Raw genomic sequence first — 17,357 nt, 5'->3', positions numbered from 1 at the left:
ATAGAGCACACGAATGCCGAAGCGTCTTGGCGCTGAGGTAAGAGAAAGAAGGAGAGGAAGGACCAATGTCCACAAAACAGACACCTTAGGTCCTAGGAAACAGCCAAGTTTTTATTTGCTTCCTGAGCACTGTCATGTTTGGTTGGAGTCTGACTGTGATAGGTAGTTGGTGCCACAGCCTAGCCACACCATGAGATAAGCTCTTACCACCCATCTGGCTCTACGAACTTTCGTGGCAGCAATGAGGCCAGAATTGGCTGATCTAAGATTTCTTGTGGGGACGTACCAGTAGAAGATTTTACGCAGGTCCGCAGCCCCTCCGCCATAAAGTGTCTTATGAGCCAGACATAGGGCCGTAAATTCTAAGCGTTGCTGTATTGGAAACCAATGCAATGACTTAATGGCATCCGACGTAGGGTGACCTTTGGGGATGTTCAACAATAGCCGCGCCGCAAAATTTTGAATAGACTGCAATTTAGACTTCTGTGCCTTGCAAATGCCCAAAAATAGGGCATTGCAGTAGTCTAGCCGGGATAAAACTAACGCCACTACCACGGGTTTTCCTTAATAATGGGATAAACGGAAACACCTTCCTGAGTAACTTCAGAATGTAGAAGCAGGTGGAGGTAACGCAGTTAATCTGGGCACCAAAGCACAGTTGTTCGTCGACTATGATCCCCAAGTTCTTAACTTTAGAGGATGGTACAGGACATATACCAGCCTCTGTTGGCCACCAGGTAGGGTCCAACAGGGATGGGCGACCACCAAACTCCATCACCTCTGTCTTATCTGTATTTATTTTCAGATAGTTGTAACTCATCCAGCTTATGATGTGAGTCAAACATTTATGGAAACTCACAGCCGCAGACGCCACCTGCTGAGATACAGAGATAATAATCTGTGTGTCGTCTGCGTAAGATACAAACGAGAACCCATGCTGTCTGATGAAACTGGCAAGAGGGGTGACATAGAAGTTAAATAGAGTTGGAGACAATGCCGATCCCTGTGGGACACCGCAAGGCAGGCGGAATGTTTCAGACTCTAGATTTTCCCAATACAAAGTCTGTTCCCTCTCCTCTAGAAAAGATGATAGGAGGGACAGAGCCGCCTCCCCAATCCCGACTGCCTTCAGCCGTTACACTAACACCGTGTGATTCACAGTGTCAAGTGCCGCCGATAGGTCGAGGAGGATAAGGATCACTCTCCAACCCCTGATCCACCTGTCTCCGAATATCCTCTGATGCTATGACTAGCATTGTCTCGGTCGAATGACCTGATCAAAATCCGTGCTGACTTACATCCAATAAGTTATTGGTGTCTAGATAGGTCGACAGCTCCTGATTTATTGACCTCTCAAGAATCTTGGCTGCAATCGGCAGACAAGAAATAGGTCGATAATTCTTGGGTTCCTATGGATCAAGCTGGGGTTTCTTGAGAATTGGTCGAATACAGGCCTGTTTCCAGACTAGTGAATAGAGCCTTGATTGAATCACTTGGTTTAGAATGGGGCTTAAGTGGCTACTAACAGCCCCCAACACCACATGCATGACCATAGGCGGACACGGTTCTCTCGGGGATCCTGACTTAGTGTATAGCAGGAGTTTATTTACTTCAGTAGGAGACAGTGTGCTGAACGTTTTTAATTGACAATGCTGCAACTTGCCCTCTATTATAGTGGTATGGCCTGTGTCATCTGTCTGCCTAGTACTCGGAAGGTCCTCATAGATCGTTTGTATCTTGGTTTGAAATAAATTCACCATTTTGGTGCACAGAGCGGAGTCAGGAGTAAAACGAGTGTTCTGACGTGGTCCTAACACTTGAATGTTTTTGAACAGGTCCTTAGTGGAGTTGTTAGACTCCTTTATTTTTGTTGAGTAGTAACTCTTTTTAGCGAGTATAATGGCTTCTTTATACCGTTGTAGTGCTCTATTGTAGGATATCTTATGCTCGCTACTATATTCAGTCCTCCACACATGTTCGGCTTTCCTGCATATAACTTTCAACTCTGGACAGTACCACGGCGAAGACACCTGCACTCTTCTTAGTTTAATAACTTTCTCAGGGGCCACTATGTTTACAGCCTCTGCTATCCATTTATTGAACTTGCAAGCTGCCTCATTGTTGTCTAAATCCTGGGTAGGTGGACAACTATTCAGGGCTTGTTCTAAGTCAGCCACTTGGATTTTGTTCCAGTATCGAATTTGAATACTAACTGGTTTATTTTTGTCAAGCTGGGGTGATGGTGAATACTGAATGTTGAAATAAATAACAAAGTGATCTGTCCATGGTAGGGGCACTGTGTAAGTGGCTGTAACATCCAAATTGGTGGCAAAAATGCTATCAAGAGTATGGCCTGCCGAGTGTGTAAAGCTCATCACCTTCTGATGAAAACCATAACCGGCTAGGTTATCAAGGAGCCGGCTGGTATCTGAGTTATTATTAAGTTCCAGGTGATAGTTGAAGTCCCCCAAAATAATGAATGAATTAGAATATATGCATGATTGAAGCAGAGTCTGTAACGCCTGCGAAAAAGGGGCTCTAGGGCCCGGCGACCTATAAAATATTCCCTGAAAGGAGGAGAGGTTATTGATTTTCACTGTAAAACACATTGCCTCCACTGGCAGCTGAATAATGGGCTCTATATACACTTTAAAATGATCACAATAGACAATGGCTATCCCATCTCCTACACTGCCTGTCCTATCATGACTGGCCATAGAGTACCCCGCCGAAAGGGCACTATACCAATCCGGGTCAGAAGACTGGTTGGTCCATGTCTATGTCAGGAAGACTAAATCCGGGATAGAGACCTAGAGCAGATATGCAAGCTGATATTTATGCTTTCTCAAGGATCTGATTTTTAACATCAGACATTTTAAATGGAGTACCTGCATCAGCCCACCGTTGCAGCTTCGATGGTTCCGGCTGTCAGCAACATTGATATTATCTAGAGAGGTTATATCAGTCCTAGCCTTCTCAACGTACCTTCTCCCCCCGGTATTGCCCCCCACAGTGTCAACTGGGTCTTTAGGTAACCGAAAACCACAGTGAGTACATATAAGCTCATCCCAACCCTCGTCTATGAAACACATTTTTGGCATGCAGCACTCACCTCTCCTAAGTGCCAAAATCTGAACTCTACTGAGGAGGTGAGACCCCGGATGACCAGGGGTTCTGGTGCTGGGCGCGCACCGGGCGCCTAAGGGCACGGATGGGCTTGCCTGTGGCGCACCTGGTGCGCGGACGTGCCAGCGCTCCTTTTATCCCCTCTGAGTCAGCAACTAGAAGGCTGACCTGAACAAACTGCGGCCCCGCTCTAACAAGCGCGGACTGCGAGGTCAGTGAGAGTAGCTGGAAAGGCCTATAAAAAAACTAGACTGTGCCAGTAAGTATTTAAAACTGAAATTTCAATATTTCAATATTTCAGTATTTGTAAAAAACAACTAAATCAGGAACTCATGTACAACATTGACTTCGCCCCCTCATAATGCTCACCCTGCGCAGATGTGCCAGTGCTTCTTTTATCTCCTCTGAGTCAGCAACTAGAAGGCTGACCTGAACACACTGCACCCCCTCTCTAACAGGCGAGGACCGCGAGATCAGCGAGAGTGGCTGGAAAGGCCTATAAAAAAACTAGACTGTGCCAGTAATTATTTAAAACAGAAATTTTAATATTTCAATATTTCTGTATTGGAGCTCCCCCCCTGCAGCTCCGCCTGCAACTGACACCTCTTCTCCTCCCTCAGCAGCCGCATTGCTTTCGCCGCTGGCCCCGGCACTGGTGGACGGTAGTATGTCTAGAAAAAAAATAACAAATTTTTAGATGCCATATACACCTCCCCCTATTTTTCACTAGCAAGATTGAAAAAAAAGTTAATACATACATATACAACAGACATCACTAGTACAAATCAGGTAGTAGAGTAGACACTAGTGTGTTATATGGTCACTAGGGTCATTCTAGTCTTTGCTTAGCTAGCCTGAGCCATGCAACCATTTTACCTTTATGTCTTTTATTTTTGAGAACGTTACCTCGCAGCTTGTAGCATAAGACACCTTTGAGCCCACATGAGCTCATACTGCTACTGTATGAGCGCTGCGTACAAAGTAGTAAAACAAGCAACTTTCTTATGGAGTTCTGGTGTTAGTCCATATTGCTTATCCATAAAAATGCTACACTTTTTGGCACAACTGTGAAATGCTTGCAATATAGTACTAACGCGCACCATTTATCTATTAACAGACGGAAGATTCCCTTCTACGAACCAGAGCTCTGCAGAGCTTATGAAGTAACCAGTACTAGGTTCTTCTAAGGTGAGGGGTCCCCAGAATTCGCTCAGAGATCTTCATTCATCATTTTTTATAAACCCTATTCCTAGCAAGGGGAGGGTGGCACTTCAACCACTGTTCGCTTATCATGATCTTGCCTTTTGTCTTCTACTTGTAGTTGTTGTAACTAAGTGTAACGAACTGTAACAATGTTTATTTTTTTAATGTTATGCATTTTGCTGTTGGTGCTGCATTATAGAACAACGTACAGAGCTTGTCAGTTGAAAATAAACCTTTTGAACTTACATAGACTCAGTGGTATTTGGTGTGGACTTACACGAGTGAGTGAGCAAAATGGTGTGCAATGTGCATCTGCATTGCTTCCGCGGCTGAGAGGTCGGGAGTGTTATAATCTGGGCTGTCTACTCATTGGGTATGGGGGGTTCGGAGAGCTAATAGTAATGAGACACTGTCTCTAACTAGTCAGTCAGGGGATTGTGGTGGGTTCTCTGATTGAGGTGTGAGGAAGGTCCAACCTCCCATTACCAACGTCCTATTTTCTTGTGCAAAGTTCTGTATGTGCAGAATCCCTACAACAGAAGTAGTATGTCCTATCCTATCAAAATAGTAAAATCTGGTTGGGCATTTTGTTGGTGGGAATTCTCAAAGCCTCAAGGTTTAGAAAGCCTCAAGTTTCAGAAGACTTGAAGTAGTAGAAGAGGAGAACCCAAAGGACTGGACTCAATGGCTAGAGCTATGGGTGAATCTGAGTTTTATTTAAAACCTTTCAAATAAAGAGTGGCCAACTGGGTAAGCTTAGCTACAGACAGAATAGAAGTAGTACAGAGAGACATAGCAGAGACAGTTAGAGGCAGGGATAACAAGAATTTAGAAACAGATAGTCTAGATCGAAGAAGAATTGGTAAAAGAATAGCATTAGGAAACGGAAAAAATAGTTCAGAAAAAATAAGGTGCAGTAAAAGTTAGGGAATAATAATTATTAATATTAACAACAGGAAGACTTACTGGGGCCAGCAGCAGAAACCTCGATAAAGGAGCGGTCCTAGTCCTGTTCCTCCTGTGCCTGGTGTTCTTGGCCAGCTGCTCCCGCCGACTCTGATCCAGTCTTGTTGCCCTGGATGCTGATCATGAAGGATATAAGAAAGAAAGAGACAAACATTGATGATTGGTGTGAAACAAATAAAATATTTGTAAAAACGGTAAAAAAAACATGTATGGAAACAACAATTGCAATAATATTGAGCTATCTAATCTGGTCTACTAGTAGTATCGGGGGACTTGCGGACCGACTAGTTATTATTTATCAACACTAATCCAACAGTAATCCAGTGTTCCATTCTAATTCCAGAATACCAACTATGCCTAAGTACCACCTGACCTAGCCCACCTCTTCCAAGCGGCACAATTTTCCACTAAGTCTGCATTTCCAGTTATTTTAGTCCTCAAAAATGCATAAATGGAGGACAAATTGTTGGGTGGTTGCTGCTGATGTTCTGCTAGTGCTAAGCCTCTATTACCACTCACTAAACAAACTACAAAAGGTTCTACTACAGACTGGGGTAAGCAGCACGTGATGTAACAGAGGGTGCGTCACGAACACCAGTAAAAAATTACCAACTCATTCTAAAAAGTAACTAAACCTAAGTATCAATCCACCACTATCTCTTAGTGACAGGAGGACAAAGGAAGGACTAGTCTCTCTAGCATTACCTAACTTAAGTTCTCTAAAAGAAACTCTTACATAATCAAGCTATGCGAGCGCAAAGTTGCAAACAAGTAAGATTACTAGCGCCGAGCACCTGTGTCATAACAATCACAGAAGATTTTTAAACGTAATTTACCTGCAATGTAAGCAGGAGCATTCTTGCTGGTCGGTAAATAAATATATTCGCAATATATAACACAGAGCAGAAGAACAGACACAAAGTAATAATATTACATAGCTACTCACCAAGCCCTGGGACCTCCACTCCTAGCAGGTCCAGCAGGTCCTGCCCCCTGTACAGGATATCGGACCACCTGTTCTTCAACTGGTTTTGGGTGTGCCAGACACCAGAGCAGCGAAACACTGCCCGGCGCACCTTTCCCCAATGCTGCCGATGCTCCCAGAGCCCGTACCCGGACCCAGGCCTGCTCCCTGCTGACAGGGTTAAGGGGAGGTGGCGCTGCACAAAAAAACCCATTGTGGCCACCTCGGCCTCACCGAATAAGGCCCGTCGCTGCACCCCGGGTTAGCGCCGCCTTCTGCAAGGAAGGCGGTCGCTGTTGTGGCTACGGCTACGAGCCCTGCGGCCCTTTGCCATGGTTCTGGGTAGTAGGATGGGGCGGAAAAGAAAAGGTAGGAATGAAAAAAGTAAGTAAAAGAAATGAAAAAAGCAGGTAATAGGAAAAGAGTGAAAAAGTATTGAAAAATACACAATAAGTTTGAAAAAACTCAAAATATAGAATCAGGAAAATAGAGAGATAGATAATAAATAAAAAAAGTTCAAAAAAAGTTTCCACAAACAAAGGATTGAAAAGATACAGGGAGGATTGAAAAGCAGACCCAGAACCATAGCTATAGAGTGGAAAACAAGATGGCCGCGCCCATTGTGACCGCGTTGGCAAGTTCGCGTGATATTTCCCCCGCGAGCATGCACAAAGCGTCGCTAAAACGTAATACGCGTTCCCGAAAAGGAAATATATATTGCAGACAGGCGGGAGCATGCAGTACGTGACCCGGAACAGGAAATAAGCATCGTAAGCATGCATTACGCGACCCCGGACAGGAAATTACCATCGTGAGTGGGCGGGACAAGTGAAAAACAAGATGGCCGCGCCCATTAGCGACCTCATGGGCAAGTAGGCAACCACAAGCACGCAAAACACATCGCGAACGGGTGGGAAAAAAAATCTCTGCGTCTTCGCGAAAGTTACGCAAGCTCGTGGAGATTTAGTGCAATTCCGCGATAATTTGCATAGGACAACTACCCAAATTCCGTCCACCCCTAGACATCACCTCACTTATTCCTACAGATACTAACACATAATTACTCTCTTATAGATTAATTGATACAAATACACACTCATCCATGCAACCACTCTCACAATTACTGACTCTCATATATAGTTATTTATATACACCATCACTCACATATACTGCCTTTTACATATGTAGTTACTTGCATATGTACCACTGAGACATCCATTCACTCACCAACACACCCAAACACAGATTCGCCCACCCATACAGCTGTTTTCACATGTACTCTTGAACCCATACACTAAGTGAATCAACCACTCACACATCTATGCACAGAGTCACACACCTCCCACTCACACACACACACACACACACACTCAGGCAGCCATACAAATACTCAGGCAAGCAATCAATAACCCATATAGACACTCATGCAACTACTCACCAACCCTTGCAGCAGCTTACACAACAACAGACAGACTGATACAGACTTTCACTCAGTTTATTCACTAACCCATGCATTCAGTAAGACACATTTAATCACTCCCTTTTACAGTCAGTCACGTACCTACTAAATTCTCCATACAGACACTTATATACCCACTCATTCTTCAATACAGCTTGGCATATATATAAAACAAATGTAAACTTTACAGAAGCACACAGTCACTGGATGATGTCATCAGTAATGTCATCAGTGATGTCATTTGACATGTCATCAGTGATGTCATCAGTGATGTCACTGACCATGTCATGAATGATGTAGTATGTGACATCATCAGCAGTGCTATGCGGGGGCGCGAGTTATAGTTAGCTGAACTAACTATAACTCTGGAATTTCTATGGTTTCATACAAGTGAAATGTCCAACTAACTATAATGTTCCTGAAACCTATGGTTTTTTCAGTGAATTTCTATGGTTTTTAAATGCTAATTTCTAACTATAACGTGCCTGAAACCTCTGTTTTTTTCAGTGAATATATATATATATGTATATCTCACCACAATCCTTTTCTTCACCGATCCCCTGCTGCATGGAATCAGAAATGGAACAAACTCCTCCTATTTAGTACAAGTAGTATTTTTTTTTCAATTTGTGCGCTGTGCTGCCATGATGAATTTTGGACTCTAAGGGCCTTGATCACCTCTATATCTCTATATATTCATTGGATGCTATCAGGATGATATTGAATGAAATTAGAAAGTGTGTTGGATGGCTCAGGAATAAGACTTATTATTGGCTGTTGTTTAAAAAATGAAATGTAATACAGACATTGTTATGCTTCTGAATCTGTGGAGTAAACCACACCTTCTGTATCTCATTTGAAAATAGTGTGTTCCTTCTAAAATGTGCTGTGAACTTGTGACCTACTGGTTCCACTGGGTTGTTCAGTCCACTGAGCTAAGTGTGTATTGGGGGAAGCGTGTTAAAGAGACAGAACATTTTTTTTTAATTTGAGGAGTGATGACAAAATTTATGTAATGGCTAGTTTTATCTTACAACTCAGGACTATGTAAAAAACTATTGTGTAGTATTGATTTTTTTTTTTTTTTAATCAAGCTAGATATAGGTTTGTACTCCAGTTTTTTGGGGTTCTCTCCGTGATCACCGCAAATATATACCGAACACACATAGATAGGAATCTGGTTTTGAAAGGGGGGGAAGGGTTAACAGATACTAACCATTCACAAGTTGAGATAGTGCAGTTTAAAATGAAAGACATGATTTAATTTGCTTCCTTTCTTATGATCACAGAGTGCAAAGTTGAAGAGGTTGCCATTTAAAGGTTGCTTTGTATGAGAGAGGTGTACCATTCTTGTGCTTACTTTATACAAATGCTAACTGTGTCAAAACTATCCAGAAAGAGCTAATACCACAATATAATCTATAAACTGAAATCCCTGGTTTGTACAAAACCTTTTAATCCTTTATAAAAATTACATTAGAAATGAAGATGTATATGGGAGTTTGATAAAAAAAAAAGAGTATCACAGTGATGTAAAAAAATATATCAGATGAACTATAGGTATTAGAGGCTATGTGTTTAAGAGCTTAGTGGTGAATGTTTTGGGAACGAAAAGAAAAATGAATTAGTCCCTCTTTAATATATTTTGTACTTTATTGAAATAAAATAGTATAGTATTGTGGAAAGTTGCAATGAGGAACTGAGAATGTTTTAAATGTTCAAGCATCATGTGCAAAATAGATAAATATGTGATTTGCATTCTGGGAGTTGTAATACTTTTAGAAACATTATTAAACATGAGTAGTGTAGTCACACATTAAAGATTATAACATGTTCTCTGCCTGTATATGAATTAGAGAGAAGTAATTATTATTAGGTATATATTGGGAAGTGTTTGTCAATGTGGTTTTTAACTTATATGATCGTTTAGCATATGCTTAGATGGTGAGATATGGTTCTTGTGGTTGCAGATAGCTTTATATAGAGTGGATTTTGAGTTTAGTTAAAGATACAGAGAGGTATATGTTTTTGGAAAGATGGCTTGAAGGTGCCCATCTATTAAGAAATCACATATATGTTTACATGGTGATATTTGTTCACTAAGGCTGATGAGAAATTCATGTATATGGTGAGGATGGTGTTATTTCTTTAAACATGATTTGTTTGAAATTGAGAAGGATAATTAGTGCAGAATGCCTAGAGAGTTTGTGAGCTAGCTTCATTTGGAGTGTAACTTTTGTTTGGATAATGCTGAAGATATATTTTAGAGGGAGAAGAAGTATTTGAGAAATGATGTAGCTATACCATTCACAAAAGGTTTTGTGCTTTGAACAAATGTTAAATGTTTTTTTCGGTTTTAGAAACATAGTGATGCATGTGGATGCTCAGTAGCAAAGCAATATATGCTGCTACAGAGCCATGTATGCAATTATATACCAAGATATTTTCATAGTCAGTCAGGGAGTAGTCAGGTAATCATGCAATCAGGCAAACACTTGTGTGGAAGTCAACAAATCAGTTATTTTATTATCCATGGAGTTATTCACTTACCTAGAGACTCCACATTTAGTCTTGCAATCAGGCAGGCAGAAATGATGTAGTAATTCAACTATGGAAGCACTACATATACATTCATCTAATCAACCAGACAGTAACTATTTGCTTATGCAATTAACACGGCTCTAACTATTCAGTCATCTAAGCATACACTTACAACCCATTCAGTCATTGAAATACTGAGGTACACGCACAAATTCATGCAAACATTCAGGTACTACTCATATACTCATCTAATTACGTAGAGGGAATACTTCTGCACTAGTACAATCACCCCAGTAGTATGCTTACTTTCATCCTATCTCTTAAGGTTTAACAATGGAGTCATTCAATCAGTCAGCCATGAGTCATACACCCATGTAATAAGCCAGACATTACTGATGAACTCATTGAATTATCCAGGCACCACCCATGTAGTTAGCTAAACACCCAGGCGCTACCTTTTTACTGAACCAAAAACACATGGAAAACAGGCAAGTAGTCATGCAATCACAGAAACATTACTCATGCACTCATCCGATCTACTAGGTGCCATGAATGTACTTACACAATCATGTATGCACTATCCATGCACACTACAAATCATGTCTATAGTATCTATGCACTCCTGCAATTACCCAGACACTAAAGTTGCACTCATTTAATCATCAAACCATTATCAATGCATGTATTGAATTATTGAGCCATTAGTTATGCTCTTATCTAATCATTCAGACACTACTAATGCACTCATGCAAACACCCAGATAGTAGTGATGTACTCATGTTAACATGCAGGCAGTAACTATGCAGATATGGATTGACCCATGAAGTTCTGATATACTCAGGGAATAATCTAGACGGTACCTGTATCCTCAAAATATCACGTAACTACTATGTATGCGCCATTTCAATCATCCAGGGTGCATTCATGTAATCAAACACAAATACATGTTTTTACACTCTTTACTGAAGAATATGTAGTCTTTTAGAATCATCTGGTGAATCATTTGAGGCCAGGTATGATATACTCTTCAGATGCAGTTGGAAGAATTAGTGAGGTATATGCTTTGATAGACATTAACGTGCAGATTGTTCTATGCACCATTTACCAACATTTGAATCTAATACATTTAAGTAAAACAGTACTGATATAGTTATTAGACTACTAACACAGTGGTAGAGAGGCATCCAATAGCTCTTATGTTGTGTTTTTGTATTTTTAGTTTTGAGACACTGTATGTACTTACACACTTGGGGCTAAATTTAGAAGAAAGTATTGCAGTGCGGAGCTGCAATCCATTTGGCTCTGCCTTGCTGCATTACTTTCAACATACAGGGATGTGTCATATTAACAACAATATGGTGGATCTCTATGCTCTCCCTGTGCTGGCGCAGAACTGCCTGTCATGCACCAATGGATGAACCCGGTGCCTGTGCAGTGGGGATGATGTTTTTTGTGAAGGAAGTGACACCTTCCTGTACAAAAACAATCATGAGAGGTATTTTCCTCTTTGTATGTATGCTGTAGAATGCAGCACACATACAAATAGGAAAACATGAAGAGAAAGAAAAGTATTTTTTCTCGTTGCATCTTCCTATACCTCCACTGGGGAGGTGAATGATTCTGATGCATTGCCAGGTTTATAAATTGTTGTACATTTGGGTATGTGGTAGAAACCATGGGGGTTGCATGGAAACACCCACAGCAACACCCATGGCATGCTTCTTCATGCAAAGTGCTGCCTGAAAAGTGCCTGTATTTATGAGGCCATGTAAAGCTACGTGGCTTTCTAAATATTGAGCAGCACATTACTGTCTGAGTGTCAAAAAAGAAGCTCAGGAAAGTGCTTGGGACTTGTAAATATGCCTCCTTGCCATAATGTTCATTTTAAAATTTACTGCAGAAGGGAATGTAGCTGTGTTGTAAGAGGGTGCTAAAATGTTAAAAGGTAACTAATAAATACATTTCTGTATTTTGCTCTGGATTTGTTATATTGAAGTAAGTGTATAAAGTAATATTTACAGGTTCATCTGTAGATATAAAACTGCAACATATCATGAGAACTGTTCTTGTATTATGTGTAAGTCACTAGTAAAGTAGTTGCTAGATTTGCTAGGGTAACATTTTGAATATACTTGTTTTTTTTGACAGAACAATATCTACATAACTATACACAGTTGCAATGATTTCTAAAGGTCAGACAAAAAAGAAACAGAAGCAACTTGTGATATTGCTGACTCTTCCTTCCATTTACACGTAACTCTGAACTGGGAGTTGGAGTTGTGTTGATGTTCTGTTCTAGAACAACATGAGACGTGGGAGTGAGGATTCTAGTGGGTGGCAGTTGAAGAGGGCTGTTCATGGATGAGGTGAATAAATCTACTTACCCAACGTAAACTGGTGTTCCTGCCTCTTCTTCTTCTGGAGAACACCACACAACTACAGTATGTTTACAGATATGATGTACAGAAGGAGAAAAATGCAGAAACAGTGGTGAAAGAAAAAAGAGCTACTGGTAAAAGGACAAACACATTTCTTAAAAGTATATACACACATTTCTAAAGAATAGAAAATAGATAAAATGAAATTATGCCTATGAGAAACAATAAGAGTGGACAAACTGTACATTGCAAGAACAGAAAAGATTGTAAAAGACATGGAGGCACATTGAGCAGGAGACAGAAGCAGTTTAAGGAAATCAGAGCCAGAATGTTTTGCAGTAGAGTGATTATAAATCTACAAAAAACTATGAAAAGAATGGAAGAAGGAGAGAGGCATTGAAACCGAAAGAACCAGTTGAGAGAGTAGTTGATCAGGCCTTTGTACTGAAGAGGAAACTTTTCATTTTGAATAGCAATCCTAAAGCAAAAGAGGTGATGGTACCTAGACATGTAGAAGAAGTTATTGCAGAAGAGGAACAAGAAAGGCGTTGTCAGGCCTCTGTATACAAATAGAATTGTAGTAGTGTTTGCAGTATTAGACAGTAATCCATTGATATATTAAGAAAATTCCTACGTATATTTTCAAGGCGAAGTTTAAGACACAAAAATAAATACAAGGTTTAGATACTTGCAAGCTGAGAAAGCATGTACATTTCCAGGGACACTTATTAGCTTGTTTATCAAATAAAGTTTGCCAAAGCACCTTTCATCATTTTAGGATGTTAGCTGTACACCACTCAACAATGCAAACTTCAGTTAGGAGGGTGTTCTATTTGAAAAATCCTGCTTTATATTTAGGAGAAAGGAATAGGGTCCTTTCTCATGGTACTCTGGCAGAGGTAGAAAAGGTTTGTGATGATGTGCAGTTTTCTTTCTTTGGTCCAGAACAGGACTGTAGGGAAATTGAAGAGTTGATAACAGGAGGAGTTGTAGAACAGGACACAGGTTATACATTTGAAAATTTTAACCTCTTCTGTGCCCATGACGAGATGGTCTCGTCATGGGGCACAGTCGCGCTGTGCCCATGACGAGACTATCTCGTCATGACACCCACCCACGGGGGAAACGCCAGGCACAGGAGGGGGAAAAGTCCTGGCAGCGAAAGGGTTAAAAAAGAGACTACAAAGTTTAAGACAGTAGGTGCTGTAAAACCAGAGTATGTTTGTATATGTTGTCATGCACTCACGACAAGAATCAAACAGGGTCCGTTGACTTGGGGTTGGTGGAGTTTGCGTAGTCGCGGTTCTCAAAGCTCTGCGAAACAGTAAATAATCTCCGTAAACAAGCAAAAGTTCCCTGAACACACGGAGTTGCTTGTTCCGCCCGTTCGCGATGCTTTTTTCCTGATCGCTAATACTGTTTGCATGCTCGGGGAGAAATATCTCGCAAACACAAATTTTGAATGTGCGAACAAGCAAAAAATTCCGCAAAGCTGCAGATCGCGGAATTTTTGGCAATTCCGCATTCTCCACGGAACGAAATTACCCAAACTCTGCAAATTGCGCGAGTGGAACGGAATTTACCACACAGGCCTACTGTTGACTTATATTTGAAAAGTGAAATAGAGAATAATGATAACTGGCAAAAAGTTTGCTTTGTACTTATTTGTAGAAGAAAGATTTAACTGTCCACACAAGTTATATGTAAGTACTGCTACAGTAAATTAGAGGATAATAAAATGCCTGCTAGAGCTCAGCATAACAATTTAGAACTGGTTCCCATTCCAGATGCACTTCAAGGGTTAAATATTTATGAGTCCATTATTATTCAAACTGTACATCCATTTCAGGATATAGTATGTATGGAGCAAAAAGAGAGGCAAGTTACCCCCAACAGAGCTGCAAAAAGGTCTAAAAGGTAGAGTAGTGTATTTGACATTACATGTCAAGAAAAACATTGATACACTATGGGTAGATAGAGATTTAGAGGAAGGACTAGTAATTTTTGTAAATGGTGTGCCTACCAAGAACAAGAAGATATGGCAGGAGTTAGTAGATGTTGCCAAAGTTAAAAAAACAACTGTATATCTGGTATAAAACAATGTTTACTTCAGAAATGTGGAAAACCTGCAAGATATTACACATATGGAAGATCAGACACTGCCATCAACAGGTCAGATTGAGAAGGTGGATCAGTCCAGGACAGAAGAAAAATATGAACATTATAGCATCCACCCTTTCATTCTAAAGAGGTTATTAGTGATGCAATTGAGTTGTTCAAATAAAGGAAGCGAAAGGAACTCCATTAAGTGTATAAGAAAAAGGTTTAGAAGCTCAGTATTTCCCACAACTTTTTCCTACTGGAGTAGGTGACAGGTATGACGAACGGCCTGTGCTAATACCTGCAGCTGAGAAAAGATGTAGTAGACTTTATTCAGAAGATCCTAAATTTCATCAGTGTATTCTATACATATTTCACCTAGTATTTGAGAGTGACTTGTCTGGATTCTCATATGCCATGAATAATTTTCTAAAAACAGGAGTTAATTTGCTTAATATATCAGCAAGTGAACTTTTGGAAAACGTTCAAGAAAAATATGAGCACTTGAGCACTTGGAATACAAATTAACAAACCTAATGGAATGTCAGCTTGGGACTAAGGAATATTGTTATCGGTGTCAAGGTGAGCTCAAGTGCATTTTGAGGAACCTTGGAGCACCTACTCAGTTCCTCATGCTGAGTTGTGCTGAATATGTATGGGATGACCTGCTAGAATTTTTGCAGGAGGCAAGTTCAAATATAAAAGACATTCATTTGAAGATGCCAGGAAAACTGTGCTTACGCAACCCTGCAAATATTTGCAGATATTTTAATCACAGATTTCAAGCAATGGTGGCTTTCATCTTGAACAATCAAAACCTCCTCTTGGTGAAGTGATTGATTTCTTTTGGCGTAAAGAGTACCGAGCTAGAGGTGCTCCCCATATTCAAATGCTGTTGTAGGTAAAAGATGCCCGAAAGTTTGGAATAGACTGTGATGAGTTTTTTTGTCTTGTATTGAGCTGTATGTAACTTGCTCCATTCCAAAGGAGAGTAGTGACAAAATATTAAGAGAACAAGTTCTACAATTCTAAAATCATAGATGTGGAAAATATTGACAGTGAAAATACAGTGCAAAAGTGAAATTTATACACGATGCTGTTTCAGATTTCCACAACCTGTCAACTCACAAGGAAGAGTCATCAACTTTTTGTCTGCAGTCAGATTTACACTTACAAGGAAAATAACCAAAAATTACATACAATCTAAGAAGAACAGAGGCCTCCAAGTGCATTATTGACTCCAACCCTGTGATTCGGAAGATGTGGAATGCAACCATGGATGTGCAGTTTGCTGCAGACAACTCAATTGCTGTTGTTTAGGTAGGTTACATCTTATATAACAAAGTCAGAGGAAGCTGAATTGAAAGAGATGTGGGAAGAGATTTCAGTAGCAAAGAGTCTTATGAAGAGATTATACAGTACAGCTCAACTAGTTTGTTTACTAAATCTAGAGGTGTTTTATGGGTGAGTTTAGGGCTTGCTAATACTCATAAAAGAGTACTGAAGTATTTTCCTGAAATTCATTATCTTGCAGAATTTGAGGAACACAGTACAGATATTCTGAAGAGAAACATGCTGAATACGTACTATCCAAGAAGCAGACCACATCTGGAAAGGATGTGTCTTTATGAAATACTTCAACATTATATCTTCCGTGGTAATGTCATTGAAAACATAAATGAAGGTAAATTTGCTGATACAAAGGATGTTTGGTGAGAGATAACAAAGGAAATGTAATCAACCATAGAAAGCTAAGTTGCCAAACTACTGACAAAAGATAGTTTTGCTATTTAACCTTGATACAGATAAATGGCAAACTGAAAGTGAGCTACTTGGAAAATGTGACCGTCATGAAGACTCTTTCAATGCTGTAAAAGAGAGCATTGAATGCTCTGTTTCCAGTGTATCTTCAAATTTTGAGAGATGAGATTGAACAAGAAGAAATAATTGCTGCTGAGATCTCAAGAGAGAGTTCTCAAAGTAGTCAAAGTTCAGCACCTGGATGTCAAGATCTCTGGGGGGTGGCAGTCCCTGGAGCTCACTGAGGGGGGTAAAGTAGCCCCAGGGAGGTGGGCAGGGGGGCCTGCAAGTCCCCCCACCCATTAATGATGAAAACCTGGGGAGGTGGCGTCCCCAGGGCCATAAAATACCGACACAAAATTGGAATATCTTATCTAGTGATCTTGTTAAAGGATGAAGTTTACCAACACATCACATGGTCACCTACAGAAAAGGAAGAACCCTCAGGGACATTTTAGTGAATGGTGATATCACCAACAGATAATCCGGAACAAAGCATAGCCGACGGGGGCTTTTCCCTTGTGGTGATTGCAAGGCGTGCAGGAACAGCTACATGAAAAAAACATATTAGACTCCAAGAAACAAGAAAAATATTAGCCACTTTCTAACATGTAGCTCCACTTTTATGATCTATGTACTAGAGTGTCCACGTAACCTTAGATACGTAGGGAGTACTACATTGACAGCTAAGAAGAGAGTACTCGAACACATGAGAGCCACCAATACCAGAGACAAACATTACCCTGTGTCCAGACAGCTTGAAGAATATCATTTGTCTAATAGCTTACTGCTAAGATACTTTGTAACAGAGCAAGTGCAA

The sequence above is a fragment of the Triturus cristatus genome, chromosome 6 (genome assembly GCF_964204655.1).
Source record: "Triturus cristatus chromosome 6, aTriCri1.1, whole genome shotgun sequence".
In the NCBI taxonomy this organism is placed as follows: domain Eukaryota; kingdom Metazoa; phylum Chordata; class Amphibia; order Caudata; family Salamandridae; genus Triturus; species Triturus cristatus.
The sequence above is the reverse complement of the archived record's forward strand: the minus strand, read 5'-3'. Positions refer to the sequence as shown.